The following is a 14,429-nucleotide window of genomic DNA, read 5'->3' as shown; positions in this document are numbered from 1 at the left end:
GGCTCAGACTGTTTTTTAAAAAAATATATTATCTAATGTGCAACAATGAACAATTGCAACACTAAACAGTTTCAATTTGTTGCTCAAATTAAATAACAATCTTTAGCCCTGATGACTTTCACTCAATCCATCTCCTTATCCACATTATCTGCAGGATAATAATACCCAAAATTTGAGTGTACATACGATGTACCCTACATCTTACTCCCGTATACCACAATGCAATGCGGTCGTGTTTTTCCGGAGGAGAAGAAGAAGCTGAATAACCGCGAAAACGAATATATTTAATGATGGAGTCTCCGGCTTTCGTTTAGAAATGTCAACAATTTATTTGGGATTTAACATAGAATAATTAACTTTAAAATTAATTAAAAAAAACATGAACAAGGAAATGTAACATTCAACATCAATACAACCTCCAGCTTTCCTCGTGAGTGCCCGGTTTGTTTACATGACGTGGGCGCATCTGTCTGCGTCACACAAATACCCGGCGCATTTACTGACGCAAATGACGTTTAGAAATGTTCAGCGTAGTGTCCGAATTCTCGTTTGTTCGTTCCCTAAATAGTGCACTATATCATGAACACTATATAGGGAATAGTGAGTGAGTGAATAGGGAACGATTTCGAACACAGCTACGGTGTGCGCAACTGTGGCCTTTCCAAAAATGAAACAGACTTGTCTCCAAATTGATATCTGTAGTTAAACATTCAGGAAGCTGCAGCTACAGAGGCAGACCTGACTTGAAAAAGACAAAAAGTCACTGAACCAAAGCACAGCTACATCTCAAGTGGACTGAATGCCTACATGTCCATGCAAATGCCAAAGAATAAAAATGGAGTCAGGTCATCTCTTTTCACATTAAAACTACAAACACATCAAAATGAAAAAAATGGTACAATGCAATGTGCCGCCGCAGCATGTTCCACACATGCGGTCCTCTACTTAATATGTCCGTATTGAAATTCGTTCGGTACGCCTCCGCACCGAACCGAGCACCCCGTACCGAAACGTTTCAATACAAATACATGTACCGTTACACCCCTAGTCGATACGTCATCTGTAAGCACAGTACCCCGAGCCGATCTGAGCTGAGCAGTTTTCAATGACGTTGTCTGCCCATTCTGGCACTCCTACTTCTTAAAGGCCTCATGTCAAGCAACCAGTTGTGGGTGTGATTAGCTGGCCGTTTGGCAAAGGGAAGGAATGATTTTCATAGTGACATCACAAGTGGGCGTGTCCGCCTGGATCTACGCTGTATAGATCAGTCTACCAGCCTACCCAGTGGACTGTAGCAAACGTTGCTCATCTATCCTTCATATATCTGCATAAAGCACTGGATTTATCCGTCTCGCGCATGCGCAGTTCGAGTACCTATACCAACAAGGTCACATGTGACCCTCGTGACACCGGATTGGCTATATAGGCCGGTGTCGACAGAGGATCTGTTCCTTTCATCTTCTCGCAAAGACACATGTAGTAGTACCGCTTGCGGATAGCGTATTCGCTTTTTGGAAAGGATCGCGCTCCAGACTGTGTGCAGCCTCGCGACCAAGGGTCGGAGCAACGGGTGAACTCGTCCTCCAGGGGCTGTTTGACAGCGCGGAAAGGCTTCCTTTGAGTAGAAGCTTCCAAGTTTTGTTAGTAACACTTTTGTCAGAAAAAAAAAAAAATATATATATATAATCGTTCAGTCACTTACCGGTGAAGGCAGCGCTCTCGCGTCCTCTCCCGGCAACACTGGTGGGATTATTTTCACTACTGGCTACATTGTACAGCGCTAACCTACCTTGTGGGTGAGGCAGCGTGTTCGCTCCCTTCCAGCGCTTGTAGCTGCTACTTGATAGCTTCCCTGATAGAAACAGCTGGGCTGTGTTCTGGGTTACCAAATTTGTTTGGTAACACTTTTGTTTTAAAAAGAAGTCACTTAACGGTGAAGGCAGCGTTCTCGCGTCCCCTCCCTGTAACACTGTTGCGTATTTCTTTCGGTCACTTACCGGTGAAGGCAGCGCTCTCGCGCCCTCTCCCTGTAACACTGCTGTATATTCAAGTGTAATTATTTTCAGTCACTTGCTGGTGAAGACTGCAGTCTCGCGTCCTCTCCCGGTAACACTTTCTTGTGTTTTCTCGAGTTAGTAGCTTACTGGTGAAGGCAGTGCTCCCTCTCCCAGTGTTCTGCTGATGGCTCATGCATGTGGCGCCTGTGTGGCCCTCCTTGAGCCTGACGATGGCCATGATCGCTGCCCCTCTTGCCTCGGCATCGAGCATTTGAGGGAGGGCCTTACCGAGAGGGCCTGTATGAACTGCGGCTTCATACCCTTGGCACTCAGGCTGGCTAGGCTCGCAGCGGTGGAACATCCGACAGCTGTCAACATCCCATCATGGGGCCACTTCCTTCGGCTCAGCCCGGCAGTTCTTGGCGTCGGGGTAGAGCAGGGCCCCCCCCCCCAGGAAAAGGGCTAGGGACGAGCTAGCATCCAAGGTGGATCGCTTGTCGTCCGACATGGTGAGGATACAGGAACTCCTCCTGACCCTGCAACCTGGGGCAGGTGGCGCGGTGGCTGGCATCCAACCTGACCCTTCCTTGGGGGATGTGCCGGGCACGGACGATGTCCTGTCGCTGGCGGCATCAGCTAACCTCTTCAGTGAGGGTGTCACGGGGGAGGAAGCCTCGAACACTTTTGGGGAGGCCTCCCGCTCCTCTGCTCAGAGCTCTGGTTACAGCGTAGAGGGTAACCCCATCTGGGCCGTCATCCGTACGGCCCTGGCTCGCTGCTCCTCAGGCAGACTTGGCTCAGCCTAGCGCCTTTTTCAGGCGCAGCCCTGCCACAGCCCCTTTCTCTGTCCCTGTTTCGGAGGAGTACTTAAAGGAGCTACACATCTGCTGGAAGGATGCCAAGGCTCTCCCCCATCCTCCTTCCAGTGCTCGGGCCTTGGCTGCCATGCGGGATCCAGCGCAGTATGGGCTGGGTCGCATGCCACCCGTTGAGCCCGCCATTGCCTCTCTCATTTTAACCCCCGATCAGGCTTTGCGGCCGGATGCCAGGTGTCCTCGGCCCCAGTGCAGGGTCACAGACGACCTGCTCTCGAAGGCCTACGACGCAGCAGCGAGTATGGGGCGGATTGGCAACTCCCTCTCCCACCTAATGCTGGCGCTCTCGACCTCGCTGCAACAAGCTACAGTTGAGCCGTCTATGCAGGACCTGAGCGATGCGTCCCTACAGGCCTTTGCCCTCATGTCCAGGGAATTGGGGCGTGTAATGTCCACCCTGGTCCAGACTCGCCGCCAGGTTTGGTTGGCTCAGTCGCCCCTGACGGAGGCATGCAGGAAGGTCCTCAGAGACGTGCCAGTGGTACCGGGGGAGCTGTTTGGGTCAGCTGCCCTGGAGACGCTGGAGCGAGCTGCCCAAGCTAGCGAGTGTGTCCGCTTCTGGCAGGCCTAGAGCCCCCCCGGCTGCCCTTCGGGGCCGCTACCAGCCACGCTCTTCCCCAGCGAGAGATGAGGGCCTCGGCGGCCCGCCCAGCAGCCCGCTGATAACCTTCGCGCCCCCGCCCGCCCATCGCCCGGGCAGCCTCGGGCCGCGGAGCCTCACCGGTACCCCTCCAGAGCCGACAGAGGCCGGGGGGCCAGGCGCTAGGACCACGGGGCCGGTCGTCGGCTGTTTTTCCCAGCAGCAGATCAGTTACTGGGCTGCCTGTACTATAGACCCCTGGGTGGTTTCCACCTTAACCCGGGGGTACGAATTACAGTTCCGACGCCGGCCCCAGGCCTTCGGCCGGGTCAAGATGACAGTCGTCCGCAACCCGACGAAGGCCGCAGCTCTGGCCCAGGAGCTATCCGCCCTCCTGGCCAAGGGTGCGATCGAGCAAGTGGACCCTCAGTTACAACCTGGGGGGGGGGGGGTTCTACTCGGTGTACTTTCTGGTACCCAAGAAAGGCGGCGGATTCCGGCCCATTCTAGACCTAAGGGGCCTGAACACGTTTTTAAAAGTTTTACCATTCCACATGCTCACCTCGGCGGACACCCTGAGGGTAGTTGCCAGGGGGGAGTGGTTCACGACCATAGACCTGAAGGACGCCTATTTTCATGTGCAAGTTGCGCCACACCACAGGCGGTTCCTGAGGTGGCAGGCATTACCAGTTCAGGGTACTTCCCTTCGGGCTTTCCCTATCCCCGAGGGTTTTCACCAGGGTTGTGGCGGCAGCCCTCGCACCCCTGCAGACGCAGGGCAGGGCCTGCCATATCTGTACGACTGGCTGGTCTGTGCGCCCTCCAGGTCCCAGCTTTTGGGCAAGCTGGCAGCTGCTTCAGCTGTGGTGCCTCTGGGCTTACTGTCCCTGCGCCCACTCCAAATGTGGCTGAACCTAGATGCCAAGTGACACAGGCAGAGGAGGGTCAAGGACCCTGCAGTGTTTCGTCTCTCTGGCTCCATGGAGAAAGAGAGCGTATCTGGAGGCAGGCGTGCCCATGGGCGCAATTCCGGCACGCCGGGAGTTGGTGACAACCGACACCTGCCTCTCGGGATGGGGCGCAGTGTGGCAGGGCAGGACTGCGCAGGGACGGTGGTCTGGCCGGGACGTTGCACAACACATCAATGTGCTGGAACTCCGGGCTGTGCAGCTGGCACTGGCCAGCTTTCTGCCCCATTTGACAGGCCGGAATGTCCTGGTCCGGTCGGACAACATGGCCACGGTTTCCCAGGTGAACCACCAGGGGGGCACCAGGTCGACACGGCTTCTCCGGGTATCCCAGAGCCTGTGGACTTGGGCTTCTCCCCGTCTGGCCAGCCTACGGGCAGTCTATTTGCCGGGGGCCCAGAATCGGGTGGCAGACTTCCTCTCCCGACGGAAGCCTCCACCGTGGGAATGGCGGCTTCACCCCGAGGTGGTGGAGTCAATGTGGGGCCTCTTCGGCAGGGCAGAGGTGGACATCTTCGCCTCGGAGGAGTCGGCGCATTGCCCCCTCTGGTTCTCCTGGGCAGAAGCGTCCAGCCCTTTAGGGCAGGAGGCGCTGGCGCACAATTGCCGGACAGGCCTCTCTATGCGTACCCACCATTGCCTCTGGTTCTACCGACACTCCAGAGGGTCCTTTTGCAGGGCCACCGGCTCCTTCTGGTGGCCCCCTTTTGGCCGGGGAGGCTCTGGTATCCACTGCTGCTCAGGCTCTGCTGCAGCTCACCATGGCCCCTCCCCGACAGGAGGGATCTCCTGTCCCAGCTGGGGGGTCAGATCTGGCATCCCGACCCCTCTCGCCTACAGCTCTGGGCTTGGCCACTGCAGGGCCCGACCCACTGCTGAGGGAGTGTACTGCAGCTGTCAGGGGTACTGTCATGAGTGCCAGGGCACAGTCGACCAGGTTGCAGTAAAGAAACAAATGGAAGCTGTTCTCCAACTGGTGTGCGGCTAGGGCCGTGGATCCAGTGCACTGCGCTGTGACCACCTTGCTGGAATTTCTGCAGTTCCTCCTGGATAGTGGCCGGTCGCACTCTACCTTGAGGGTCTATGTCGCTGCTATCTCCTCCCTACATGATAGGGTTGACAGCGCCACGGTAGGATGCCACAGGTTAGTGTCCCTCTTTCTTAGAGGGGCTTTGAGGCTGTGTCCCCCTACAGCCATGAGGTCTCCAGCATGGGACCTGCCGCTGGTGCTGGAAGCCTTGTCATCGCCTCCCTTCGAGCCTTTGGGTCAAGGGGGGTTGAAGTGGCTATCCATGAAGGCTGCCTTTTTACTCGCCATAACCTCTGCCAAGCGGGTCGAGGAGTTGCATGCCCTATCAGTGAGTGATACATGCCTGAGGTGGAACTCTGATGGCTCGGGAGTCACTCTATGGCCGAATGTTGCGTTCCTGCCAAAGGTGCTTCCACGTAGGGCTGGGCGATATATCGATATTTAAAATATATCGATATTTTTTCAAACGCGATATGAAACGAGACCATATCGTCAATATCGATATAATTAAATTTGCGTTGAAATTACAGCACATTTGTTCCAAATAACACCAGTTTCGAACCGCACCTGCCGCCTGCTATTTCGTAACTCTGCTTATGTCTCCCCCGCTCTGCCTCCGGCTCACACACACAGTCTCTGCCTGCCCCCCCCCCCCCCCCCCCCCTCCACTGACTCACGTCACTTTTTGAAATCGCGAAACATGAGCCGTGTTCGAAATCGTTCACTATTCATTGGGTATTTTAAGTGCACTATATTGTGCATGAAATTAACCACTGAGAAATCGAACACCACTACAAAATGGCGAGCACCCTATATAGTGCACTATATCCGTGATAGGGAATGATTTCGGACACAGCTATGGAGTCCGCCTGCAGAGGCAGCTCCGAGGAGCTTGTTTGCAAGCAAAAGACCAACGGCTCCATAGTATGGAAATGGTTTGGATATAAGGTGTCTGACGAATTACAAAATCACGTAATTTGTAGAGAGTGTTTAAAAACTGTCGCAACCAAAGGGTTGCAATTCGGTGAATAATATTCCGGAGGTGCACACAGCTTTTGGCCGTGATATTATATATTATAATGTTCTCAAATACGAGGCGGAGGCAGTGTCTAGTCCACGGTTTATTCAACCATCAAACTGTATTCAATTCTGAACGGTAGGAATAGTAATTGTAAATCGAAACGGTAGGTAGGTATAGTTATAACGGTAACTCCACAGTAACTTCAAGGTTTCTCACTCCGCGAGACCCAAACATAAAACATTAAAGGTCCCATGGCATGAAAATCTCACTTTATGAGGTTTTCTAACATAAATATGAGTTCCCCTAGCCTGCCTATGGTCCCCCAGTGGCTAAAACTTGCGTTTGGTGTAAAACGAGCACTAGCTGTTCTGCTAGCCTTTGAAAAAAGGAGGCTCAAGCGCGCTGATTTGGAATGTATTTAGGTCTGTCAACTCACAGAGCATCTAAGCTCCTCCCCTTACTCTGCCTGGCCCACCCAGAGACGTTGGCCCGCCAATGAGACACGACCGTGCGAGCGCCACATGCGTGTGTGAATACACACACTGTAGTGTTTGTCGGTTCTTTGACGTCTCTTGTATTTCCACAACGAGACTGTAGTGGGGGTTATCTGAGCCATGGTTGAGAAGGAATTGGGGGAAAGGAACTTTGGCTTTGACTCGCTGAAGTACATGAACTGCGACATGCCTCCTGTGTGTTCTAGAATATTTACAGAACACGGCTAAAGGCAATGTGCGCCTCGCCATTGCGATACATCCACTGTAAACAGAGCGCATGGTACCGTGGCTCCAAGCTGCTCAGGGCGACATCCCCACCCTCCTCCTTGACCCGCCTCGCTCCTCCTCATTTGCATTATAGCTACAGACACCAAAACAGCGCATTTGGGGGAAGCTCAATGTGCGACTGGCTCGGAGTGGCTGTAACTCTGCACCACGGCAGAATTTCGGGAACGTCTTTGAATACTGTGATAGTTGCCAACTAAAACCTATATTAAAGAATAGATAAAATAGCATGTCATGGGACATGACATGAAACGCCCCCCCCACGCAGTCGTTACGGTTCATAATATTTCGATATTTATCTTATATCGATATTATGCTTGAAGATATCGAGATATGACTTTTGGTCCATATCGCCCAGCCCTACTTCCACGCAATCACCTCAACCAGCCCATCCAGTTAGCACGCTTTGACCCCCCATCTGGGGAGGGTGGGTCTGAGCTGCTGTGCCCGGTGCGGGCCCTTAGGGCTTATATTTCTGCTACCGCCGGTATTCGCCAGTCGGAGCAGCTTTTTGTTTGCCATGGTGGCCCTAACAGGGGTCGTGCTTTAACAAAACAGAGGCTGTCCCACTGGATTGTGGAGACCATAACACACGCCTACGGGGCCAGTGGCCGCCCCCCCGCCATCCAGGGTGAGGTGTCACTCAACCAGGAGCGTCTCAACATCATGGGCTGCCCTTAGAGGGGTGCCCCTGCGGACCATCTGTGCCGCGGCGTCATGGGCGTCGCCTAGCACATTCTCCAGGTTCTACCGGGTCAACGTTGCCACTCCCCATCCAATGCGCGTGGTCCTGATGCCAAGCTCTGCTGCCTCTGGTCAGTAGGGTGAGCGCTTTGATTCTTCGTGACGTTGTTGGTATTGGCCATCCAGTGCTTAATGCACCGCCTCTGGCGGTCAGTAAGGATGAAATAGAACGCAGAGTTACGTATGTAACTCCGGTTCTATGAATCCTGGATGACCGCCCCAGATCCTCTGTCGACACCGGGCTATATAGCCAATCCGGTGTCACGAGGGTCACATGTGACCTTGTTGGTATAGGTACTCGAACTGCGCATGCGCAAGACGGATAAATCCAGTGCTTAATGCACCGCCTCTGGCGGTCATCCAGGATTCATAGAACCGGAGTATGTAAATCACAGATTTACATACGTAAATCTGTGATTTACGTTGACGCTGGGGCGTGAGGACGTTCAGCAGTGGTGCCAGATTGGACGGTTTTCCCCGTCGGATTGGGCTAATTTTGGAGGACGTTCAGGCAATGTTGCCAGATTGGGCAGGTTTTCCCGCTCTATTGGGCCTCTTTTAGGCCCCATCCGCACTAACCCAGGTAAATCTACGAAAGCATAAATATTATCCGTTTAGCCCTGCCGTCCACACTAAAAAGGAGAATTCCGACACTGAAAACGATACTTTTCGAAAACGATCGCTGAGGTGGATGAACGTCAAAACGCTGGGTTTGCGTTGTAGTGTGGACAGAGTAGACGGAGGCTTTCAGAAACTGACGTTCGGTTGCCATGACACTGCCATGACGCTTCCACAAGCTTGCGCTCGAGACCGAGACGCTCATCAAAAAAATGGCAGGTGAAGTGCAAATGATGAACTCTCTGTACAATGTACTAATTTGAATGCAAAACATTCGCAAAAAAAGATATGGAAACGACGGAGATCGTTTTCATTGCGGATGTGCGTTTTTGCATTTACCCGGGTTAGTGTGGACGGGGCCTTTACACAAGGACGCTTGCGGGTAAAAACGACAAAATATTTTATTTGAAGTGCGGAAGTGCCTTTCGTTTAGACAGTGACGGTGTTTTTGGGACTTAAAAACGCAAAAATCACCCTCCAGAGTGGAAAACTTGAATACGCTCCGCCGTAGCGTTTCCGTCTACTCTGCCAAGACGCAAAACTCTGCCCAGATCTGCTCACGTCGCGTACGCGTTTACGTCACATACATGCCCCAGTACAGGGAAATAAACAAACGTGTTGGATCATTCCATGAGTCAGACCGTCAAGCTGCTCTGGCAGCTCTAATAAACTTACAGGAGTCTTTCTACGAAATGTACAGGATATGTACAGACAGTTACAGGACATTACTGAACAGAGACAGTGACTGACTCCGCTGTCAGATCGACTCGGGGTCCTGCGCTTACGGATGACGTATCGACACTTGAGTCATTGGTGCAGTCATTTGCACCAGCAGAACGTTAAGCCGATCATAAGTTTGGGTGTAAAGTCCGCCTTAACCCTACGCTCGACGTAGCTAGTGTCAAACTAAAGGTGCACCACCATAACTTAAGTTGTAATGTTACTAGTAGTGCATAAATTGTACCAGTGTCGCTTTTAATGACGTTTAGATAATTTCAAGCCAATCATTGACAGCTAACAATGTAAACAGGAAATACCGGCAAGTTTCCACCTTATCCGAGCGAAGACGCGTTAGCACCCAAATGAGAGGGCAAACAAAACAGTTTCAGTCATTTATTCTCTAAAATATGCTTGGACGGTATAGGCGTGAGGTTAAGCTATTTGATGGCGGATTTTATGATAAATAAATAAATATAATATTCCGCCCGGCAAAACCGAAAGCGTGCATATAATTCGACATCCTCATAATAAAGAAATGGATCGATACGGTCACGGACAATCTGTTCCCGGCGCAAACCGCCTTGAAACTCCTCTTCCCATTGCTCAAAAAGAATAGCCATCTATACCCTGCATGTTGAAATCTTTTTACGTTTTTTTCTTTTAACGGTTCTTTATCGTTAGTATGGAACTCACACCAGCTAGAGGGGAGGTGTAAAAGATAAGTTATAACTTAGTGTTACGTTGAAACTATCTGCTTGGTGCAACTGCTAATTTTTTAGTAGAGTGTAAAGTCGAACGTTTGGGTGATATACTTTCAACGTAGCCTAAGTGGGACCTTACGTTCTGCTGGTGCAACCAGCTGCTGGGCTCCAGAGTGCGCCTAATTTGGGCGCACATGCGCCTAGAATTCGGGGTAGTACGACCAAATATTTTATTTGGGCGCAACGGTGCGACAGAAAATGTATCCGGTATAATTATTATTATTTATTTTTTACAGAGCAGTCTATTCATAATATTGTAATAACCACGGAAGAGGCAGTGAATGAAGTATTGATTAGACAGTGATTTATTAGACACCTAATAAACCGTTGGAACACTCAAGACCGGTAACAATAGAAACGCCGGTAAACAAACCCGCGAAGCCCAATCCAGGGGCCTGTACTACGAAGCTCGATTAGAGGGTTAGCGAGGTATGTTGAGCTGAAAGCCTGGATTAGCTGTACCATGAAAGTCGATCTCTTTAAGCGTCGCTGTATCACCATGGTGACTTACGCTCGCAACCAAACCTGGTCGGGAGCAGCTTTTCAGCGAGTCTACCCGGAGATCGGCTACTTATATCGGCGTGCGCAGCTTCCTAGCCCCTCCTCCGATAATGGCGTCACCATTTGTGGGTGTTCCCATGGACCTCGGCGCACTTATCGTACAGGCGTCTCTCCGGAGACAGAGGGTTTTTCGGGACAGAACCGATCCCTTGGCATTGTCTGACGATATTCTTTATGAGAGATACAGATTCTGCATTTATTTAATGGTCAAGATATTATTAATCAATGGCATAAATATCGACGGTGCAACCGGTGCAGCTGCCCGGGCTGCCCCCCCCCCCTCAACAACTCAGCGCAAGGCAGGCACGGTCCAACCCCCCCCCCCCCGTCAACAACTCAGCGCAAGGCAGGCACGGTCTAACGTTCGACTCTTATTCTGAAGGAGGAGAACGGAAGTGTCTGCGTGTGGGTCGCTGTTTTGACTGTGTTGGGAGCGCTGGAAATAAAGTGGATCGCCCCGTTCAGTGAATGGAGTTAACAGATTCTTCTTTTATATATGACCCAAGTATAGGCAACAATAATTTGTACATTTGATTATTATTCATAGATTAGAAAACAAAAGGAGATCGTTAATATTTGGGAACAACATGGGAATGAATGAAACGCGCATGCGCACTTAAAAGACAGCGTTTACAGGAAGTGTGTCATTATTGGGCATCTAGGACCCCGAGTCGATCTGGCAGCCGAGTCAATCCGACACGGTGTAAGTACCATATCGGCTCGGCTACCAGATCGGCTCGGGGTCCGTCGTCTGCTGATTACGTTACACAATATCATTGGCTGTACGCTTGAATGGGCGTACATTGTGATTGGCTGTACGTCGGACAGTTGTGATTGGCTGTTTTGTGCTGTAGCTCTGGCTGTAGTCATAGCAACCACGAGGCAACAGCGAGCACATGTGTGAGCGCGAGTAGGTCTATGTCTAGTTTCGGTTTGTGTTGCCAGATTGGGCATATGTCCCGTTTTTCCAGCCTAACGTGATTCAAACTAGCCAAATCAGGCTGGAAATGTGCCCAATCTGGCAACACGGACGGCTTATCTTAACAGCCAAGATGATTCCGAGGGATGTTTTGTTTTTAGAAGAAAACTATCCATACAGATAGGTTGGGAATGGTCTATTCTCAAAATGAAAGATCATTACAGGCTCTTTAATTTAAGCCATAAAAAACCTTATTGCTGTCGACAGCTATTGTGTGACGTAATCAGCAGACGACGGACCCCGAGCCGATCCGGAAGCCGAGCCGATATGGTACTTACAACGGGACTCTCTAAATCGACGCCACTTCGACCTGGCCGGGACTTTACGTCCTACGTCACTCGCTATGGGTGTGCTGATGGAAAAGTGGTCTTTTATTTCCATAATCTTTGTTCAGTGAACGCATAAATTCGTTTGTTAGTTAGCAGTTAAACAAAATGCGATCTCTTTGTTTACAGTTACCAACGACCAACGTTTAAAGACTGATGATTGGGGGTTCGATTCCCTAGTGATGCAAGGTTTTTTCTTTCATTTTGGACTGCACACACAACGCGAGTGACGGATACTCGCACAATGTACACACATCACTGTCTTTACAATTTCTAGGCAACCGAAGTTTAAAGATTGTCAAGTGGTTAACTCTTGAATCGCATGTACTAAGACCTGATGGGTTAGTTGTCAGAGAACAACTCATTAACGCGGGGATAAGGGGTTTGATTCCATAATGAAGCTAGCTTTTTTCTTTCATATTGGACTGGATGTTTGTATGCCATTTTGCGTAACTTGTAGTTTATGATGAAGAAATGTTACTGGGGTTAAGGTTAGGGTAACGGTAAGGGTAAGACACAAAGAGTTTTTGCAACACAATATTTCTTACAATAACAAAGTTCAAAGTTTTGATGACTCCAGTAGGAAACTTAAGATACCTAGAGAAATGCCTGAGTGCTGTTGTGGATTAACTGAGCTATACAACACTTAGACTAATTCAAGAGAGAGAGAGAGTAAAATGAAAACGAGGGTCCGGAGCAAGAATTGACCAAAGACTTTGTCGTGCAGAAAAACAACAACGACAACAGCCTGAGTAGATCTATAGAGTTACTGGTTGAACATCAATTCCAGCTTCTCTTTATACACACAAACTGAGCGGCTTCTCCTTGAGGTGTCTGCCTCCATTCAGTCATAAATTCATCTTAACCTGAATGGTCAGCAAAGATAGCCCAAGACACTAGGCTAAGGTCAGCATGCCTTAACCCCGTAGCTTCCTGCTCCTTTTAGGGGCCCCACCATCTGTTCTGAACCCAGACACCCAGGCCCCGTGTGTTTTTCCACTATTAGATATACAGACCTCATAATAACCATGGTTTACCATAGAATATACTCCTTAATTTTACCACAGTGCTCACAAAACATCAACAAGTCAGCAGTGTGGTACAGGGTGATCATTTCTGATATACAGTACAAAAGCTGAAACTATTAGCCAGGAGTGGGAAAGATGCAGACGCAGACGTGGGAAGCAATAAGACACACCAACACACAGTTGCCTGTTGCAAAGTGGTTCAGAGTTTAATAGAAATAGTTAGGGTTAGCTGGTATGGCGTTATCTGGTATGGCTATAGTCTAATGTTAGCTTAGTTCGTGTTGTTTCGTCATGTCATTTGTAGAAATATAGCCTATCATCACAGACTGTAGGAATGTCACCCACCCTCCATCGCGTACGACACTGACGCTCGTAATCCTGTAGTGCAAGGGATTTCGTGCACAGATCCTTGAGACAAACGGCTACGCGCACACATGCACACCCATAGCGAATGACGTAGGATGTAAAGTCCCGCCCAAGTCGAAGTGGCGTCGATTTAGAGAGTCCCACTTACAACGGATCAATTCTGTTTTGGTTTTCGCGGCGCAGAAGGAATATTCTACGCATGCGCTCAGACATGGCGGTGTTGTGTGATAGTGCATCACACACACACACACACACACACACACACACACACACACACACACACACACACACACACACACACACACACACACACACACACACACACACACACAAATTAATTTCACATTTCTGCATTTTTAGCAATGCTTTGCGCTTTTCATTCAGCTGTACATTTTATTAAATGGTGTGCATGTTGACCTTGTTAACTCCATTTAGGCTTTTGAACTTTTGTTTAAATTCTTCACTTGATTTTAGCCATTTAACGTTTCTTTATGTCTTAATCTATGTGGCTTTATTAAAAAATATTTTCAACCTCACTTTTTACTACAGCACTCACCACATTTTCTGCAGGAAATGCATTTTCTAGTTACAATTACTTTTCTCCAAGATTTCATTAAATTGTACCAGTTACATAGAGATTCCTTTAGTCCTGCCACAGGACTGTAGTGGACAGCAGTCATGTGTCAGTAGGCTACAAATCCCATTGTAGCCTACTGATCACAATATAGCACGTCCTATAAAATGGGCTTACCTTTTATTGATGTTTGCTATACAATCTTTCCAGTTGGGTGTTGTGTTTTCTTTGGCTTCGGTCAGCCGGCCTGCAAGTGCTTTTAGGCTGCAAGAGCTCATTCAACAAGCCGACAGCATAACACTGAATGTATCACTGCTAAACTCCAATTCAACGCATAGCAATTTAGAAAACATCCGACTATATTAAATTTAACAAGAACTAGGAAACCACGTAAACCACATTCTGAGGGTTGATGTTCCACACGACCCAAACAAACTATGGTGTAGATAGACTACTGTTTTTCCTTAAAGACTGCCGAGGGAAAGTTCTTCTTCTTATTGAT

The 14,429-nt window shown here is 49.6% G+C and overlaps 1 protein-coding gene across 2 annotated transcripts in view; it reads right to left on the bottom strand.

Annotated features, from left to right (window-relative positions):
• tbc1d7 (TBC1 domain family, member 7) overlaps positions 1 to 14,429 on the bottom strand; it is a 25,104-nt gene extending 10,675 nt beyond the window's left edge. For both annotated transcript variants that reach the window (XM_030372669.1, XM_030372668.1), the window contains exon 1: positions 14,105 to 14,429. The gene's annotated coding sequence lies outside the window, so the exon portion shown is untranslated. The remainder of the gene's footprint in view (positions 1 to 14,104) is intronic.

This window comes from Gadus morhua, chromosome 12 (genome assembly GCF_902167405.1).
Source record: "Gadus morhua chromosome 12, gadMor3.0, whole genome shotgun sequence".
Classification (NCBI taxonomy): domain Eukaryota; kingdom Metazoa; phylum Chordata; class Actinopteri; order Gadiformes; family Gadidae; genus Gadus; species Gadus morhua.
Note: the sequence above shows the minus strand (reverse complement) of the source record. Positions and strands in the feature narration are given on the sequence as shown.